At 40.0% G+C, this 20,823-nt stretch overlaps 1 protein-coding gene across 1 annotated transcript in view; it reads right to left on the minus strand.

The window, feature by feature from the left end:
* Window positions 1-20,823, minus strand: part of FBXL7 (F-box and leucine rich repeat protein 7) — a 381,373-nt gene that overhangs the window by 90,749 nt on the left and 269,801 nt on the right. The window lies entirely within an intron of this gene.

Consider the following 20,823-nt stretch of genomic DNA (forward strand, 5'->3'; position numbering starts at 1 on the left):
AAGGACCCCACTCAAGTCCTGGGCTTTATTTTCTTATTTATTTTTTATTTATATCTCTTATTTATATTTCTGTGTGATGTCAGGTGTTCCTTCTTAATCATCTTTCTTAATGGGCAAAATCTGGAGCTACCGCTAGATGCGAGGGTGTGGTCAAGTCTTCAAAAATAAAAGTATAAGACCTGAGAAGCAAGAATTCAGTTGACAGGAAATGGGAAAACTGAAATCGAATGCTATGGAGGAAGTCCACAAATGTCCAGGAGACTAGCAAGTCTGAGGTCTAGGAGAGGTTTCTTGTATGGAGTTTTGTCCTGAAGGGAAGAAAGAGGGAAAATAGCACTTGAACTGTAGGAGGGAAAAATGGAGGGAAGAAGGGAGAGTGAGAGAGAGAGTGCGAGATGGGAGAGGCTTCAGTTTTTGTGATTAATAAAAAGTGAGGAAAAGATATGCTCAAGATATGTTCAAGTGAACACAGGCAGAGGTAAGCAATCGAGCACTCCCAGAGGAGGGAGAAAGGAATGGGATCCTAGCTCAGGTGCAATGAAGGTACGTGAGAGGAGGTGAGGGAGGGTCCAGACAAGGACAGGGCCAGAGCCTGGGCAGTTCGGTGTGAAGGTTGCCATAGAAGATGTGGCGCCGGAGCCAGCCAGAGACCTGAGCAGTCAACAGTGTTTCCATGCTGTAAACCAATGACCGAGGCACTTCTAACATGACATGTGAGGGGACCTGGAGATAAAGGCTGGAGTTCACTCCACAAACAAACAAAGACTTTGGGTTCTGGCACTTGCAAGGAATACAAAAAAATCCTAGCACTTATTTGCCCTAGGTTCTGGATAAACAGAACTGGTTTGTTTTTATTCTAGAATTCAACATGGCACCCAGCTTCACCTTCCAATACCATTCTGAAAAAGAGGAGAAACCAAAGGAAGAGTTTTGCTTCAGGACATACCTTTCTCTTACTATCAGGTAAGATAATCAACCACAACAAAACCCAGGAAGATGTGACTGCACATTGTCGCTCTTTCAGAATGAAAGACTCTTTTTGAAGGTTCTTTTTCCAGCATCAGAACTCAGATGGGGTTAAGCTGGGAAGTATGTGGACAGTTAAGTCTGCATGTGCATTATCCTGGCCCTGGTTACAACTCCTAACAAAAAAATTTTTTTAACTTGCAAACTGAGTGACATTAAGATAACTCGGTGCTCTTGTGGCTTTAATTGTGACGGTTTTAAGAGACTATCTGATATTAAAACATGTATTATCTTGCACTAGAACATTTTTCCCCCTCTACTGGCCTTCGTTTTAAAATACCAGATTCAAAGTGAAAAGAAAAAAAGGTATAATTTGACTTTGTTTCCAGCTTTTTAAATATGTTGAGATCACTCTTGGAATGAAGTACACAAAAGCTTAGTAATAATCATAATGATAACGTAATAGGTGTTTTTTAAACTTTAGATGTCCAAACATCCAGATGTTTGGCCTTTCTGAAGGTGTCCAGATGACTGATTGCATCGTTGCAGTCTTCATACGGCTACAGGGCCTTATGGAGCCTCAGAGCTGCAATAACGTAATTAGAAATCCAAATTATTCTCCGATCATGTAGGACCCTTGTGAGTAACCAAAGTCTGCAGGCCAGATCTAGCCCTGACCGTTACTTTAAAGATTGTTTCCGGAGGCTCTCACACCACAAGGCAGAGCTGAGTGGTTATAACGCAGAGTCTATGGCCCACAGTGCCCAAAATGTTCACTACCTGGCCCTTTGTGGAAAATGGTTGCCAATCCTTTATGCCAGATCTTCTCCTCTTCTTAGCTAATTGGTTTTCTCTGACTTTTGTTAGGAAGTTATAATAAATCGGTAGACTTTACATGCACATGAGCGACACATGCTTTGAGAAAATGCACTAATGATTCTGGCCACTGTTCAGAGGCGAGCTTCTAGAAATTTAATGTTTGGGAGGCCACTCTTGGCCTTGGAAATCATTATGTGTTTGGGAACAAAAAGGCTAACTGAGGGCTAACATCTGTTAATGTTCTTCACAGTTTCCATTTTTCTAATTTTAAATGATGCAAATTGTAAGAAATGATAGAGCATCAAATTCACCTCAATAAAAAGATTTAAGTCACACCAAATTTTATTACTTAATACTTGTTACTAGTATGCTTATTTAATGACCAATATTAAATTGACGTTTCAATATAGAAAGCTAATGAACAAAGAAAATGTTTAGGGGCACCTGGGTGGCTCAGGCGGTTAAGCGTCAGACTTTGGCTCAGGTCATGATCTCACAGTTCATAGGTTCGAGCCCCGCGTCAGGCTCTGTGCTGACAGCTAGCTCAGAGCCGGGACCCTGTTTCAGATTCTGTGTTTCCCTCTCTCTCTGACCCTCCCCTGCTCATGCTTCTCTCTCAGAAATAAATAAGAAACACTAAAAAGCTTTTTTAAAAAAGAAAATGTTTAAAAATAATGAGGTGACTATATTTTCTGTGTCATTTGAAATGTAAAGTTTTGCATAATTTACTTTTTAATACTATTACTTAATGGATTTTTAAAAGAAAAAGCTAATTTAGCTACCTTAGTACTCACAGTTCATAACAAATCTGGATTAGTGTTTACTAAAAAAACAAACGTCGAATTTGTATTTCAACTTCTAGCTATGAAAAAATAAACTTTCAGTGATCCGTCTTTTGTCATTAGTTTAAGAAAAGGGAAACAAAAAGCCATATCCTATCTACTCTCTACAGGTTCTTAGGTTCTAATTTGAAGATGATCTGAGAATTTTTCCTAGTATAGACATGCTTTGTCAGGTTCTATCTCTCCATGAATACTATTCACATACTCTTTACTATAGTAACTTATGATACTAGCATTATATACACATATGCATGTGTACATATACTTGTATGTGTATGTGTATGTATACACGTGTACATAAATGTATGTTTACATATACACACGTATGCATATATGCATAGTACTGTAGATGAATACTGATAGAATGCCTACCATAGCACTATAATCACACAGATGTTCTCCATGACTGCTGCTGATTCAACATTGTATGGAACTGCTATTAAAGGAAATACAGACTTGAAGTTTGATCACAGACAAGCATGCCTTCTTCTCTTGTCCTTATTTTCAAGATGAATCTGCTGGTATCCAGTGTCTAAATTTTATCACCTATTTATTATTTATTTATTTATTTATTTATTTATTTATTTATTTTTAAGTAGGCTTCATGCTCAGTGGAGAGCCCAAGGCAGGGCTTGAACTCACAACCCTGAGATCAAGATCTGAGCTGAGATTAAGAGTCAACGCTGAACCAACTGAGGCACCCAGGTGCCCCTTATCTCCCATTTATCTATTTATTTTTTTTAAGGTTTATTTATGTATTTTGAGACAGAGAGCATGTGCCTATGTGCACGCAAGAGGGGGATGGACAGAGAGAGAGAATCCCAAGCAGGTTCCACACTGTCAGCACAGAGTCCAGCTCAAGGCTCCATCTCATGAAGCATGAGGTCATGACTTGAGCTGAGATCAAAAGTCCTACCAACTGAGTCACCCAGGTGCCCTTCACCTCACTTGTCTGCCATGATGTGGGCATCCATCAGTGATGAAGCTTCAGATACTTCCCCCATCACTTTTTAACTTGTTGTGAGGGGTGTCATTCCCCTTTTACAGGTGAGAAGACATAGGTGTAGTAAGAGTGGGTGACTTGGCCTAAGTCTGTAGCTGAATCTGGGACCTGATCCCACACCTTTGAGCTCCAAGTCCAGGCAATTTCTCATTACCTAGCGTTCAACCACAAACCTCTAATGGATCTAAAGAACACAAACAATCTATACAGAAATTAGGAGAAGCTCTTTTAAACTTTGGTTTTTGACAGACGTTGACTGGTTATGGAATTGCACGTCATTTTTCCGAAAAAACCCTCTTACCAAGCTTATTTTGTATGAAAGAACAAAACAGACAAATCTCTCAACATGAAATTTTGAGTAGATTACTAACTTTGTGGTCTTCATAATGAAAAACATAAGTAACTACAATGTAAGATATTTAAATCAACTTTGAGTGCAAGGGTGGCATCTAAAACATGTCAAATATCTGTGCCACAAATGTATGAGCTACATTTTTTTTTAAACCTGTGTGTGGAATCCAATGCAAAACCATGACGACGATTAAGGCAGCACTGAGCAGGGGGTCTCTGGTAATTCATCTCATCGATGAGGAAAGCGTGGCCAGGAGAGCCCAGGAGTTCACTCACAGCCAATTAGTATCATATTCAGTAGTCTTATCACCAAATCATGCTTCTCCACTGTCATGTTTATGTCAGCATTTGGCTATCGAATTAATTCCGTGTTCACTGGATTCGAAAAGGCATGACCTGTACCGATGCACAAAGTGAGGCCATTCACATCATGAGAAGGGTCACCCATCTCCAAAAAGAAAGGAGATCCTTCTGCTGTTAGATTTTACCATGTCTGTTCACTCCCACACACTCATGGTTCTCAAATGTGCAGCCAAAAAGAAAAGCAAAAACAAGCCAAACTTAAGAAATTAAGTTTTTTTGTGTATACCTATGAATAGAACGGAATAGTATTAGGGGAGTCAAAAGGGAAACAAGTTATTTTGGTAACATCTTTCCACCAGTTAATTTCTGAGCACTTCCTATCAGAGTGATACGATCAAGTCTAAAGAAATGGTAATAATAGTTTTTATTATAAGAGTTTATTTCTGAACATCCAAACATTTCCAAGTACCTAAAAACATTTTAATTATGCTTTATATCTAAGTCTTGAGGTAGATGTGGAAAATTTATATCACGCTGGTAAGAATCCAACAGCACTTTTCCCATATAAACATTTTTTCATAGCCCTTTCCAGACAGTTTGAAATGAAACATATATTACAAATTAATCTAAAATAAATTACATTTTCTCAATTGCAGCCATTGGCTGTCACCTTCCTAAAAACACCCTTCAGCCAAAACTCAGTATCTAGCCATTTTGATTTAGTGCAGGCTACCGAGGTTTGATGAAAGGAAGAAAGTGTGAAAACTTAAAACCTTTAGAGCAAATACAAGACATTTTATAGGTGATGAAAATAATTTGAGTATAAATCCCGTATTTTATTTCAATCTTTCACAGAACTGTCCTGTCCTAAGTAGTCAAATGTCTTGATTGAGTAGAATTTAATGTTCCAAAAATAATCTATCAAGGCAGAGTTTCCCCATTAGCAGCATATGACTATCATCACCTTCAAATATGTCTCATTAAGTAGGGATTAATTCACAAGGCCCCTACTCCACTAAGGACCCACTGTAAATACCCAATAGTTTAAGGAAAGTTGCTAACATCATTATCAAAGGCACTAATGTCCTAAAGAGCTTAGCAAGTTTGCCTGTATAATGAGTCCATAAAGAATTCTGTTTCCATGGAGTCTGGACAGCTATTCTGCATTGAAGCTCTGTTCAAAATTGTGCACTTCTGTTCCCTTCTCTCTAAGAGGCATCTCATTGCATCTCCTCTTTTCTTCCTTTCATTCAAGCAATCAGAAAATCAGCTGCAAGAAGTCAAATGCCAGGTATTATAGAGAAAGATTCCAACGGTATGTCCCACCAGGAGTGAGGAAGTAGGTGGAAAAATTGGTACCAAACTGCTGGTAGAATGCAAAAAAAGGAAAGTTATAATTTAGTAAAGAATCATTAAGTGCATAAAGAAAAGTCCTGTGTCAAATTAAGAATACATTTTGGAAATGATACAGCATGGAAACAATGGCTCAATGGGGCGCCTGGGTGGCTCAGTCGGTTAAGCGTCCGACTTCAGCTCAGGTCATGATCTCGCAGTTCATGGGTTCGAGCCCCGCGTCGGGTTCTGTGCTGACAGCCAGCTCAGAGCCTGGAGCCTGTTTCGGATTCTGTGTCTCCCTCTCTTTCTGACTCTCCCCTGCTCATGCTGTCTTTCTCTCTCAGAAATAAATAAGACATTTAAAAAAATTAAAACAAAAAACAAATAAGAAAACAAAAAACAATGGCCCATTAGAGACTGGACTCATCAGTGGGGTTGTTGGAGTCAGACGGATCAGGAGTCCTTAGCAATAGCGCTAGTCTAATGCAAGAATGCCCACATAGTGCTGGGCCACCACTGTGATTTGCCAAGTGGTTGTTCCATGGGAAGAATCTGGAGTGTCAAAGCTATATGTTATTGGGGTGGGGCAGGGGGCTGTGTTTTGTTTTCTTTTTGTTTGGTAAAGCCAGAACCCTGTAGTCTTCTCTTATGCATGATAGCACATTCAAGGGCTCCATAGGGGTGATTGGATGGCTCAGTGGGTTAAGCGTCTGACTTCGTCTTAGGTCATGATCATGCGGTTCATGAGTTCGAGCCCCGCGTCGGGCTCTGTGCTGATAGCTCAGAGCCTGGAGCCTGCTTCGGATTCTGTGTCTCCCTCTCTCTGCTCCTCCCCGGCTTGCACCCTGTCTCTTTCTCTCAAAAATAAACATTAAAAACATTTTATTTAAAAAAGGGCTCCATTAAATGAAGTGTCACCAAGCGTGTCTCAAACCAAACTGGTTATGGAAGATTTTCATGACCACATACAGGGTTACCAACTGAACTGTGTCCTCCCCAAATGCATATGTTGTGGCCTTAAGCCTAACTACTTCAGAAGATGACTATATTTGGAGATAGGGTCTTCAAAGCAGTCATTACGTTAAATTGGACTCTTAGGGTGGGATCTAATCCAATATGACTTTATAAGAAGAGATTAGGACACAGGCACACATTGAGGGAAGACTATGTGAAGACAGAGGAGAAGGTGACCACCTGCAAGCCAAGGAGAGATGCCTGAGAAGAAACCACAGCCCTGCTGGCACCTCAAAGTCTGACAGACTTCCGGCTTCCAGAACTGTGAGAACATAAATTTCTGTTGTTTAAACTACTGAGTCTGTGGTACTTTGTTATGGCAGCCAGAGCAAACGAACTCGCACGTCTTAAAGATTTATTAGGACAGAACACTACCTTACAGCAAAAATGTCCCTTTAATGATAGAGTATCATGGAGGCACAAAGCCTATGTACTATCTTATCTTTGCATCCCACCCTGTGAGCAACTACTACCAATAATACCATTGATAACTGTGAGCATCATAATTTCTTGTATGATTGTGAGCTGTAAATTTAGAGATACTTCCGCAATTTCTTTTAATTTTACCAAAGGATCACTTGTTTTGTTTTGTTTTCTTTGTTACGAAAGCTAGGAAGAGTAAAAATGTAGAGGTAATGTTTCCATATCTACATTTTTTTACAGTTTATTTATTTTGAGGGAGAGAGAGAGAGAGAGTGCACACGAGTGAGGGGCAGAGAGAGAGAGAGAGAGAGACAGAGACAGAGACAGAGACAGAGACAGAGAGAGAATCCCACACCAGGGCTCGATTCCACACCAGGAGATCATGACTTGAGCCAAAATCAAGAGTCAGATGCTTAACCAACTGAGCCACCAAGTGCCCCTCCATATCTACATTTTGTTTGACCATTTATTTGTTATGTCTACTATGTACCAAGAACTACACTAAATGATAAAAATACGCTAAATGATGAAAAACAAGATAGGTCTCTTGGGTTTTTGAGTTGGGGGAAAGGGAGAGATTAACAAATATTGATACAATTTATTATTCTACTTCAGTTTTGATAAGTCATATAAACAAAAAATAGTGGCAGCTGGACTATAATATTACAGCTTTCACAGAACAAATCCAAGGCATATAAAATAATGGTGCAAATAAAGTTTGCAATCATGGTAAACGGTGATATGTTCAAATCTCTAGTCTATGTAATATGCTTTTTAATATTGAATAAGGCTGATTGGTGATTATCATTCAATGGCACATGTTTATTTACCATTTCTTAATATGATTTGTGCTGAGTGAGATCTAGAAACATTAAACAACAAGAAATACACTTCAATTTAAAATATTTCCCTCTATTATTTTTTGCATAAAATGAAAACAATGGGTCACTATACCTGATTTCATCACTGATATGTGTTTAAAAAAGAAAATATATGTATTATACCAAAACAGACCAGCATGGTTTTTGCTAAACTATCCAATAAAATATTCTCTGTATCCAAAGAAATTCTGGGAATCCACATTCACACATGCATGTTGCACATTTGAATGACAAATGCCATTTCTGACACTAGAATAAAAGGCCAGAATTTCTACCTTTGGCTGATAAAATATTGTAACACTCGGATACTGTTTCAAATGGGCATGCTGATATGTCTTCACCTATGCAAACTAAAAATTATTGTCAAGTTATCTTTTCTCATCTTCTTTGATTCCTTTTCACCTTGATGCCTCAACTCTGTTCACAGTTTAATCAAATAATCCCTGGACTCTCTTCTTATTTGCTCCAGGCTTATTATTGATCTTTTAACAGAATGGTTAAAGCTATTTTTTTCTTTAAAATGATATGAACTTTAGGGGCGCCTGGGTGGCTTAGTAGGTTAAGCGTCTGACTTTCGCTTAGGTCATGATCTTGTGGTTCGTGGGTTTGAGCCCCGCGTTGACTGCCAGCTCAGAGCCTGGAGTCCGTTTCGGAGTCTGTGACTCCCTCTCTCTCTGACCCTCCCCTGCTCACTCTGTCTCTCTCTCTCTCTCCTAGAAATAAATAAAACATTAAAAAATAAATAAAATGATATGAGCTTTCTAGGAGTATTAATACATTATTATGCCTAAGTGATTATTTTAATAATAATAGTAGTTCTTTGTGACTCTAGTGATAATATGAATGGCTAACAATTATTCAGTGTTCACTCTATATAAGGCCCGGTGCTAAAATCTTTATATACCCTCATCAGATATAATCCACCTAACAGCCCTATGAAGTTGATTCCATTAGCCTCCTGTTTTTTCTTTTCTTTTTTTTCTCTTTTTTTTTCTTTTTTCTTTTGGAGGAAATAAATGTTAGGGAGGGTAAGCAATTAGGATTCCAATCCAGATCCCAAGCTCAAACTACCACGATCACTGCTTGATAAAAGAGGAATGAGGACCTCTGTGGCATCTGAAAGAATTGAAGGATGAGAATTCTCATGGGCAAATCCGAAGTTCAGCATTCAAATAACCATCTGCATCAACCATCCAGAAAATACACATTCACCATCTTGCTTTAGAATATGCAATCATACAGATGTTCCTGATATAGGGACATTGAAACAGAACATATTTGTTAAGTTAGGCAGCTTCACATGATGACCATTATGTGTTGCCCACTAACAAAAAAAAAAATTATTTCTGCACATTAAACCACAGCAGTGGTTTAATGTTCAGGTAGAGCAATTCCTTTTGTGAGTACTACGTAAGGGAAACAGCTGGGGTTTGGATGGTTTGTTGGGTGAAAATAACAGCCAGTTGTCTTCAGAAATGCAGGCTGGGCAAAATGATATGGTTAATACAAGAAGACTTTTACAGAGCAGCCCTCGTGAATTCTGCGTGGCAGTCATTAACAGAACAAAATATACCTACGCAAGCTCACAAGCTGTGTCGTAATTAGATTCTACACTCTGAGTCCCTACTAAGTGCCAGGAACCATGCAAGCACTGGCGACGCAGCTAAGTACCAAACAACCCAAGTCCTCGCTCTCGTGTCCAGCTGCTCACATCTCAGCTGAGTGTCTCAGGGGTCACTTGCAGCAGAAACTCAGGGGAAGGGGGTCGCCACTCGGAACGAGCCACTTGGGACAAATCTCTCTCATGATTTATCAGTCTGTAATTGGGAAGAGAATGGGGCAGAGGCCATGTCTTATTCATTATTCTCAGGGCCCAGCCCGCCATCTTTCCCTCTAACAGCCACTGAAGGACCAACGGCAAGAGACCAGCCACAGACTGTGTGAGACACGTGGCCACGGCCACGGAATCGGTTGAAGATGAGGGCAGGGCAGGTCCAGGCTGAGGCTGAGGATGGGGTTCTGGGAAGGTGTTACCATCAAAAGCCAGAAGTCCACGGCTGGATATGGACAGATTTACAACAGAAAATACATTTTAACTAAACTCAGGAGTTCACCTTATTCCAGTTAAACATGAAGAGAGAGGAGGGTAAACGCAGCCCTTGGCCTCCATACAGTTCTTCGGAATCTGATGCTACGCTGAGAAAGACAATGAAGGAAATCCAAATAAAAACGCCTGTGGCCCACTCAACAGGAAGCAGGCAAGGGGTTAGATCACTTCCAAACACGTATTTCAGCTTATTAAAAAAAAGAAAAGAAAAGAAAATAGTAAATTATCCAGTCCTCAGGCGTGTGTGAGAAATTTCCAGCACAGATGTGCCCCTGCTGCTGACAGACCTGGAAAGGCTGTCTTGTCTCTCAACTGCCAAATCCTGGGGTTGGTCACAGGGACCCAGCGCTCAGTCAGAGCCCTCAGTAACTACTAGTTCGGTCTTTGCTTCTTGAGCTGAGGACAGAACAGTGTCAGCTCTGGCCAGCCTGGGAATTCAGAGTCCAGTGCAATGTAATGCCACACAAGACAATGTAATGTTGATTTGCCCTTTCACACTCAGGTGTTATTTCCAACCACTGGCAAAACTACCAGCCCTGATTGCTTCTGGGGTGCCCTGCTGCTAGAAACCTGCCTACTTGGTGATTATAAGGAATTAGTGTTCTTATTTCTGGAAAGGGTGCTTGAAAATAGGGAAGGTCAATTTATGACACCTTCCTTAGAAACACTAAAGAAAAACAAGTGTTGGAAGCAAAGGAAATACTTCGCTGGGAGGGGAGGTTCGGGGAATTGGATTAAATGCAAAATGGNAAAAAAAAAAAAAAAAAAGATTAATCATAGAGTTTTAAACAGAATGTTAAGATTTTTGTGCTAACTTAAGTATTTGATGGCATTTACCTAATTATTCAGCTTCTATGGATACAAAATAGATTTCTTCGCTTTCATTAATCTACTGGAATCCTGAACATTCAGTACTATCAGAAAACTCTGTTTAAACACTCTGACCTGCATGTCATCAGAATGTGCTAAATGTCACCTACTGGTAACTGCAGCTGCTTTCTCCTGTCCAGCCTGAGGGGGCTACTTTCGGCTTATCCAGGTAAGCCCCTGGGGTTGCTTGGAACACAATTCTTCTCTCTGTGTGTCCGTCCTGTCCTGCCCTGCCCAGCAGGACGGCTGAGGGTGGGCTGAGGCATGGTGGGGGTGAATCTCTAAACGCAGGGTAGCCCACCTCCTTATGCCAACTTGGGGTCTCACTGTTTCTCATTATAATATATGTACTCTTTACTGTTTAGAAATGCAGTCATGGGGCACCTGAGTGGCTCAATAAAGTGGCCAAATTTTGATTTGGGCTCAGGTTATAATCTCATGGTTCATGGGTTGGAGCCTCATGTCGGGCTCTGCGCTGGCAGTGCAGGGCTGCTTAGGATTCTCTCGCTCTGCTCCTCCCCCATTCACACTTCCATGCGCTCTCTCTCTCTCAAAATAAATGAACTTAAAAAAAAAAAGAAATGCAGTTATGGCATAGATTACAAATGGAAGATGCCTCAAAGGATAGTATACATTTGACAGATGGGCATCTTAGGTCCAGACAGGTGGATGGGGAAGCCACATAGTAAGTCACTGTCCACTTCTGCCACTTGTCCAAGAAGAGAGCTGTTTCCGGGCACGTGTGTGCTCTCACTCACTTTAGCTGATGTATTTAAGAGAACACCAACCTGTGATATGTCCAGTTGGTCCCATAAATCTCTGCTGGACTAATCTTCCTAAAGAATAGGTTGATCATATATCCAAGTTTGTTGGTAAAATTTCTATTTTATACCTAATGTCCTGACCTGACCTGAAAATTATCACAATACCCACAGGCTCAAATGAGCCCCAGTGTGGAAGACTAACCACGGTGGTATCCTAATGTCACTTCTCTACTCAAAGTCTTTCAACTCCTTCCCATCCATTGCTAACCCCCAATTTTTCAAACTGGTTTCAAACAATTATTTATTTTTAAGTTGTTTACATTATTTTCCCCCTCAGGCTATGCCAGAGATCTATTTTGCTTTTGCATTTATATTTGTCAAAGCTAATTTAAACACATACATGGGAAGGCAATTTTGAGATGGATCATCCACAAATCAACATGTTAAGTGTGAATGTTTGTGGAGTTAATTTTTCTACTTTGACTAAAGAAACAACAAGCACAAAAGTGGCAGACTTCACATTATTTCAGAGCATAAACACCACTGGCTTTGGTAGCCTACCAACAAGCTAATGAAAGAATTATTGGAACAAATTAAACAGGCTTATTTTTAAGTTTTAAATATATTTTTTTAAATTGCTCAATCTGTTAAGTGAATTCACTTTGCTTCTCTTGGGTCTCAGTCATTATACCTCTAGATTCTGGAACTGGATCAGATGACCTGGAAGGACTTTATTACTTGTAAATTTGATTCTGTGATGATGATGGTTTTTTAAGCAAGTCAACGTGGGAAACAAACTTAAAGAGTGATAGGACAAAAATCAAGCTTCACTTTTCTTGCTGTACTCATAGCCTGAAAAAGGAAGGGAAGTTTTTTTTTTTATCTCCTTCAACACCCCAATTTAAAATAAATTAGGGTGCCTGGGTGGATCAGTTGTTTAAGCATCATACTCTTGATTTCAACTCAGGTCATGGTCTCATGGTTCATGGGTTTGAGCCTTGCGTTGGGCTCTGCACTGACATCATGAAGCCAGTTTGGGATTCTCTCTCTTCCCCTCTCTGCGTCCCTCACCCCATAAATAAATAAACATTAAAAAAGTAAATTAATGAAAGTGAAGAAATCTATTTTCTATCCATAGCAGCTGAATAATTAGGTAAATGCCATCAAATACTTAAGTTACCAAAAAGATCTTAACATTCTGTTTAAAACCCTATGATTAATCTTTTTTTTATGAATGGATTCTTTTTCTCCTGTAAGTGATTATAGCTGATACTCAGTGACCTTAGGATTGAATAGGACCTTTGAGACCCTGTGTTGACTACTTACAAAACACCTCAATGGCTATGGTGATACAGTTGCTCAAAGAATTTTGTAATTATATCATTATATGAACCCACAGTAAAGACATGGCTCTTAAGCTTAAGTTAAATCCATAAAAACCTTAAAATCCATACAAATTAAAAAGTTAAGGCTTAATACAACATATTACTACATATGATATGATATTTTATTATAACTTCAGATTGTGGAGTATTTGTAGTTAGCAAATTCAGAGTGTGGATTTCCATTAAGGAAGAGTGAACTTTCAGGATCTAAGAGAGATATTGGTCCTCACTGGCCTACAGAGGTAAGTAATTCTGTGGAATTCAGAACAATATGCTTCTCTATTCTAGCCTCTATGTAGTTGGTGTAGGTTGCATTGGGTCCCCCCCCCAAAAAATTCATATACTTGAATTCTTAACCCCCAGTACCTCAGAAGGTGCCTGTATTTGCGGATCCCTGAGTCTTCAAAGAGATAATCAATTGAAAACAAGGTCCTAGTATGGGACCCAATCCAGTATGACTGGTGTGCTTATAAGAAGAGGAGATTAGGATACAGGTACCTGGGGGAAGATGATGTGAGGACACAGGAGAAGCTGGCCATCTTTAAGCCAATGAGAGGCCTCAAAAGAAACTAACCTTGGTGATAGCTTGATCTTGGACTCCCAGCTTCCAGAATGGTGAGAAACTACATTGCTTTTGTTTAACCACCCTAGTCTGTGGTACTCTGGTATGATAACTTAACAAACTAACACAAGAGTCAGCTTTTAAAATTTTATTTTAAACGTGGAAGAGTAAAATAAGAATGCAGTGGAAAAAAACTGCAAAAAAATAGTCTGGTGTTAACAAAAAAACATTGAAGTGTAAAATCAATTATTTTAATATTTGGGTGAGAAGAGACAGGCACAATAACTATAAGTGATGGTAAGAATCTTGTGATATCTCTTTTGGAAAGGATCGACCACCATTCTAGTGCAGCGGTTGAACTGTTTTCTTCTTTGAAGAGCATTAAGGATGTGTATGGAATGTTCTGGTAGACTGCTGTGGAATGTCGAAGGCCTGTCCCTCAAACATGGTTGTTCCCACTGTGCGACCCCAGGGCACATCTACTGGGGTGCCTGACCTGCCCCATCACAGTGTCCTTCTACTGGTCAAGGGACGAGTCTGTGGATGCAAGTAATGGAGTGAGATGCAGGAGCAAGGGAAATGTATGCTACAAAAATTATTCTCCTTTTAAATTTCGAAGGTAAATAGTAGAGGCTTTGGAAAAAGGTGGAAGTCATCTAATGAATTTTCCCGTCTGGAGTTGCAATGAAATGTGACAAATCTTGAAACATTGGAATTATAGAAAAAGAGAGAAGGAGAGGGAGGGGGAATATGGAGGCGGAAAAGCCAGCAAGAGGGAAATATGAGGAGTGGAGAATATATAATTGGGCATAACAAGCAATTTCAAACCCCAAATACAATATGAAATTTATGGCAAGATAATCGATGCTTGGATTCGTACAAAGTGACTCAGGTTCCCTCAATCATTTATTTGCTACAGATTTCTTCTTCTTCTTCTTTTTAAATGCAAGGAGAAGATAATAATGCTGTATCCAAGAAGAGGACAAGGTGATTATATGAAATATTGAAGTCAGTTTTATCTAATTCAAACTCATTGTTACATAGACAGCATCTATGAGATCAGAGGTTCAAGGCTCTACTTGTGGTATATTTAGGGGCAAAATGTTGGTCAAATATCTTTAAGTGGCTGGATTCCAAAGTCTGAGCATTGAACTGCTAGAAAGCAGCCAGTCCACAGAGAGCCATCAGGTGTTCACTACGGTTATGTGTACATCGAGGCTCTGAGGACACAGGAAATACTGGATGCTGTCCGGTCTTCAAGGATCTCACTTTCTCTCAAAAAGGGACAAATCAACATGAAGTCCATCTACACATTTTAAAAACTATGATTTCAGATGCAGGTAAGTGCAAAGAAGAAAACATGTGGGGCAGTCTGGTGAAGAACATTCTGGTGGTGCTGCCAGCAGTGCTAATTTAGCCGGTGGGTAGAAGAGGCCGCTCTGGGGAGATATTTAAGCTGAGACCCCAAGGAAGGAGACCAGTGAAACTTGGGGGAGAGGAGGAGCCCGTGCGACTGTTCTGACTGGGGCCACGCTTAGCATGACCAAGGGAGAGACGAACAGCTGCGCATGGTAGTGAATGGGGGTGAAAGTCAGACGTAAGTAGCAGGTGAGACCATAGAGACCCCGCTGGGCCATGTGGAGGAGCATGGATTTTACCCAAATTGGATCCAGTTTTAAGCAGGGACTTGACCTAATCTGGCTATGCTCTATCATGACTCTCATTGCTGGGTCGAAATTGGGCTGTTTGGGGGTAACAATAGGGAGAGGGTGATCCAAAGAAGGGATGAGATGACATCAGAGAGGAGATGGTGAGAAGTACTCAGATTCAAGGTGAATCTTGCAGGTAGAGCCAACTGCACTTGTTGATGACCTGAATGGGGGGTGTGGAAGAAAGTTGGGAACTGGGGAAATCTAATCACATGTGTGGACTTTTGCCTTCTTGACAGCTTCCTTGTTTCCTGTCAAAGTGAAGGACACTCCAATAGGCCAAACCTTGTTAACTTGAAGTCCCCAACATCTGGGACTTCCATGGATAGAAGGGAGATAAATATACTCTTTCAGGAAGTTCAGCACATGCAGTAGAGTATTAGTATTCATGCTGGCAAACTAGCTCCCTACAGAAACATGGAAAGAGGTTATTAGGTTGACCATTTGGGCTTAGAATCTTCTCCATTGTTAAATAGATACAATAAGGGATATCTTTGGAGAATACAGCCAAAAATAGATCACTCCCTCCCACCTTGATCCACACAAACCCCAACCCCTCCTTCAATGACTATTTGTAGTGCTGGAAAAGAATATTTAAAAACTCTGACTTGTTTATTTTCCTAGATAGCATGGGATTCTATCTATTAATACATAAAAACCTACACAGAAGAAAATTCTTTACGATAGAAATAGCATGTCGTATATTTTCTTATCAAAATGAAAGCTACACTTTTGGCTCATGATATTCTTTATTATATGCCATTAACAATTAGCTTTCCATTAAAAGTTGGTTATATATGTGGCTTGCTCTGTAGTCCTTTCAAGCATAGTCATCCCATGGCCTTAACCTTTAACAAACAACTATCCTTTCTTCTAGCAACTAGCAATGGCTCAAATTCCTTATGATGGTTAGCTTACAGCCTAGCTAGGTTATAGTACTCAGGTATTGCTGTGAGAGTATTCTGTAGATGTGGTTAACATAGATGGACCTTATCCAAACAGTTGAAGGTCTAAGAGAGCAAAGCAATGGGGTTTCCCATAAAAGAAAAAGTGGTACATCAACATCTGTCTGAATTAGCAGCCTGTCGGCCTGCCTTATGGGGTTTAGACTTGCCAAACCCTACAATTCTATAGGCCAATTCCTTAAAATAAATTGCTCTTCTCCTTTCTGTCTCTTTTTCTCTTTTACACACACACACACACACGTGCACACACACACATCTTTTGGTTATGTGCGTATACAAACAGAGTCCCACTGGTTCTATTTCTCTGGAGAACTGTGGCTGATACATCCTTGAAAACAGCTGCTTGTACGTGCACCTTCTGATGAGGCCAACTTGACCAAACTGGAGGTTTGGAGGCAGGACCCACTGAAGAGATTGGCCTCAGGACCTTCATAAAATTCTGCAACACCCAGAACACGGTTCCTTCAAATACAGTGGCCCACAGAAAGCAGAGTACGTTTAGATAAGGCCTCACCAGTCTGCCTTCAGCACTTACTACTTACTGGTAAGTACACTTCACATTCCCGGCCCACAAAATAAGAATAAAATTATCTGCATCTTCAGTTTGTCGTGAATACTAAGTGAAATGATGACGCCATGTTCCTTGCCTGTAGAGAGCTCAATCAATATTAGTTTCCACTTTCTTCCCATTCATTTTTTAAATATTTGTTTATTTTTGAGAGAGAGAAAAAGAGAGTGCACTCAGGGGAGAGGCGGGGATAGAGGATCTGAAGTGGACTCTGTGACTACAGTAGGGAGCCCGATGCGTGTCTCGAACTCGTGAACCCTGAGATCACGACCTGAGCAGAAGTCAGACGCTGAACCAACTGAGCCACCCAGGCACACCCCCGAAACTCATTTTTTTTAGGGTTGGTTTGCCCCGTTCAGGAATTCTCTGCGCTGATTAGGCCTGTCATTTGTTGAATAGAAATTTATTTCTGTCTTTCATTTCTGATTTATGAAGACAGAGCACGCAATCTGTGTAGCTTTTCCTTCAGTAACACTGTACTCAACTCTGATCTTTTTGGGTCGTGTCTCTCTTCATCTGTAATTGAGAAGAAAGATGAATCCTAGGATAAGATGCCTATCACAGAAAGGTATGGATTCCTATCATCCACCAGCTACCAACGTTTGCACAGCTCATGCCATAGTGAAAAAAAAAAAATCTTCTTTTGCTCTTTTTCCTCCCAGCTTTATGGAGATGTAATTGACATGTAACACTGTTTATGTTTAAGTTGTACAATGTGTTGATTTGATACACTGCTATATTGCAAAATGATTACCACCACAGCGTTAGCTAACATCTGCAACTCATCACATAATTGCCCTTTCTTTTTGCGATGAGAACATTTAAGGGCTATTCTCTGAGCAACTTTCAAGTACACAATACAGTATTATTACCTATATAATATGCTATATATTACATCCCCAGAACTTACTCATTTTATAACTGCAAGTTTGTACACTTTGATCAACCTCTCTCCATTTCCCTCACCCCTCAGTCCTTAGTAACCAACAGTGTCATCTTAGATTACACATATAAGTGATATCATATAGTGTTTGTTTTTCTCTGACTGACTTGTTTCACTTAGTGTAATAAATACATTTATGGTCCATCCACATTGTTGTAAATAGTTAGATGTCCTTTCTCATGGCTGAATTAAATTCCATCATATATGTTTACCACATCTTTACCTATTTATCTACCAATCGATTCTTAGGTAGTTTCTGTATCTTAGCTGCTATGAAAAATGCTTCAATGAATATGAAGTGTAGATATTTCTTTGGGATCTTATTTTCTTCCTCTTTTCTCTCTCTCTCTCTCTCTCTCTCTCTTTCATTCTTTCTTTCTTGACATATACCCAGAGGTGAGATTGTGGATCATATGGTAGGGTAGTTCTATTTTAATTTTGTGAGTAAACTTCAGGTGTTTTGCCCATTTAAAATCATATTATATTTTAGCTACTGAATTGTAAAAGTTCTTTATATACTTTGGATATTAACCTCTTATCGGATCTATGATTTCCAAATATTTTCTTCCATTCAGTAGGTTGCCTTTTCATTTTATTGATTGTTTCCTCTGCAGGGCAGAAGCTGTTAAATTTAATGTAATCCTACTTGTTGTTTATTGGGCTTTTTTGCATTTCTCTTAATATTCATTATGATGGCACCTCCCTCACAACCAATATACTCTGTTTAATTGTGTGTTCATCCCCCTATTTAAATGAAGGTACAAAAATGAATAAGGTGTTATTGAAATGTTTTTTTCTTCCTCAGTGCCAGAATGAACCCTTCCCCAAATCTTTGTTTCCCAATGGACTCAAAAAGAATCTTTTTTAAAGTATTTTTTTATTTTAATGTTTATTTATATTTGAGAGAGACAGAGACAGAGCACAAGCAGGGGAGGGGCAGAGAGCAAGGGAGACACAGAATCTGAAGGAGGCTACAGGCTCTGAGCTGTCAGCACAGAGCCCGGCATGGGGCTCAAACCCATGACCTGCAAGATCATGATCTGAGCCAAAGTCGGATGCTTAGACTGAGCCACCCAGGCACCCCTCAAAAAGAATCTTTCTCAAAGTTTGTTGTATAATGGTTAGTAATTAAACAAAACACAATAAAAGAAAAAAAATCAGAGGACTTTATGACAGTACATGACTTTAATTGCTGAGAGTGATATTTGGAAGGAAATATCTTGCCCTGGTTAAAGCTGGTCAACTTTCTCATGACCTGCCAATAGAACCCCAAGAGGGTATGTTTCTCCAAGAGAATGGAACAGACCTTCCAGAGACCTGTTGCTAATCTGTGCAGTGCTATATGATGATGCACTGAACACTTTTCCTCAAGCCTTTTAGACACTCTCAGCATTGTGACCTTCTCACCCAACCCAAGAGGGTATGGGGAGGTGTCTGAAAGATCTTTATTGTAGTTCCATTGGCAATCAGATACAGGCGTACATTCTTCCTTGATCCGCCTAGGCCACAATAGTTACTCCTTTTCCCGTCTTCCCACAGAGCTTTGGAGTGAACCACGGCTCACACTGTACCGTGCATTGCACCTACGACATCGTGCTGATATTGTGTATTTACACTTCTGTCTCTTCGGTCACATGGGATGCTGTGCTGGGCAGAGTGCCTTCAACTGCCTGGCCAGTGCTGAGCATGTGTCGTCCATTCACTGCTTATCTTATGAATGAGTCTTACCTATGAGTGATTATCAGTTAGTAGAAAAGGTGTGATCATTTGCAATGATTTTGTCAAAATGGACTGACTCAGTGAACCACGTTGCGCCACAAAGGCCTGTGGGTCATGACATCTAATTTTCAGTCTAGCCCAGAATCCTCACGTGCAGAAAGGGAGCTTCATCTCCCCTGAAGGTTGGCCTGGTAGAGCTAAAGCTCCAGCATGACCAGTTCAATCATGTTCTTTCACAAGAGAGGGCATCTGCTAGCCCTTCATGATTCTACCATTTGCTCAACTTGTTGTCTTGTTGTTTTTGTTTCAATTCAAAAAGTACTTTAACTTAATTTTTTGAGCAGGTAACAAACTCACATACACCATACATGCAAGAAAACCAAGATACACAGTGAAAAGCTTCTTCCAACTCCAACTCCTGTCTGCTTAGCACACTGCTCCCGGCGAACCCCCTGTTACTAGGTTTTGCGAATCTAAATATTTTTTTTACATATGCATATTTGCATACAAATTCTTATTCCCCCCCTTTTAAAAAAAACATAGTATGTAGTCATTAAAAGGTTAATTCATCAGTGTGGAAGGAAGTGGAGAAAACCATAAGATTCATAAATGGAAGAGATTAAATTAATCCAAAGGAAAAGGGGAACTGGAAGAAAAGAAAAGCATTAAATGCTTAAGTGGTTTTTGTTTGCTTCTCCATCATCCTTGAGCAAAGGAAGAGACTCCGCTCCACAGTGTGAAGGACACTGGCAAGCCCCGTGGGCAGTCTGTGTGCTGCAAGACACACGTTTTGGTCATCAGTCTTTACAAATAAGAAGCTTAGAGGCTGCCAGGAAAAGAACATGGAGAACAGCAGCAGGCTGAGTGGTTTGCTATAGCTTGTGGTCAGAAGAATTACGTGAAATGGCACCAGTGCTCTTGATACAATAGCCATCTTGTTTTATTCTCCATCTCAGAGTACAGTGTGTGTGTGTGTGTGTGTGTGTGTGTGTGTGTGTGTATTGCTATCTCTTTCTGTCATCTGGGCTGTATTAATGGAGAAATGGGGGAGGAACCGCAGCAATTATCTGGAAAATTAAGTGGAAAAATCCAAATTACTCTCCCCCGGAAGGTCCAGGCAAATCTAAAAGCCAGTATTTCCTATGACTGAGACTACTTCAACTTTCAGAACATAAAATCGCTTTTAGGGGCATAAAGTTACATTTTTAAAAGCGCAGGCATCACAAATTTCTTGCTAAATTGTAGACTTTTCTTACGATGTTTTAATCGCTTTTATTGAAACCTGTATCGGTTC

The sequence above is a fragment of the Crocuta crocuta genome, unplaced genomic scaffold (genome assembly GCF_008692635.1).
Source record: "Crocuta crocuta isolate KB4526 unplaced genomic scaffold, BGI_CrCroc_1.0 scaffold51, whole genome shotgun sequence".
Lineage (NCBI taxonomy): Eukaryota > Metazoa > Chordata > Mammalia > Carnivora > Hyaenidae > Crocuta > Crocuta crocuta.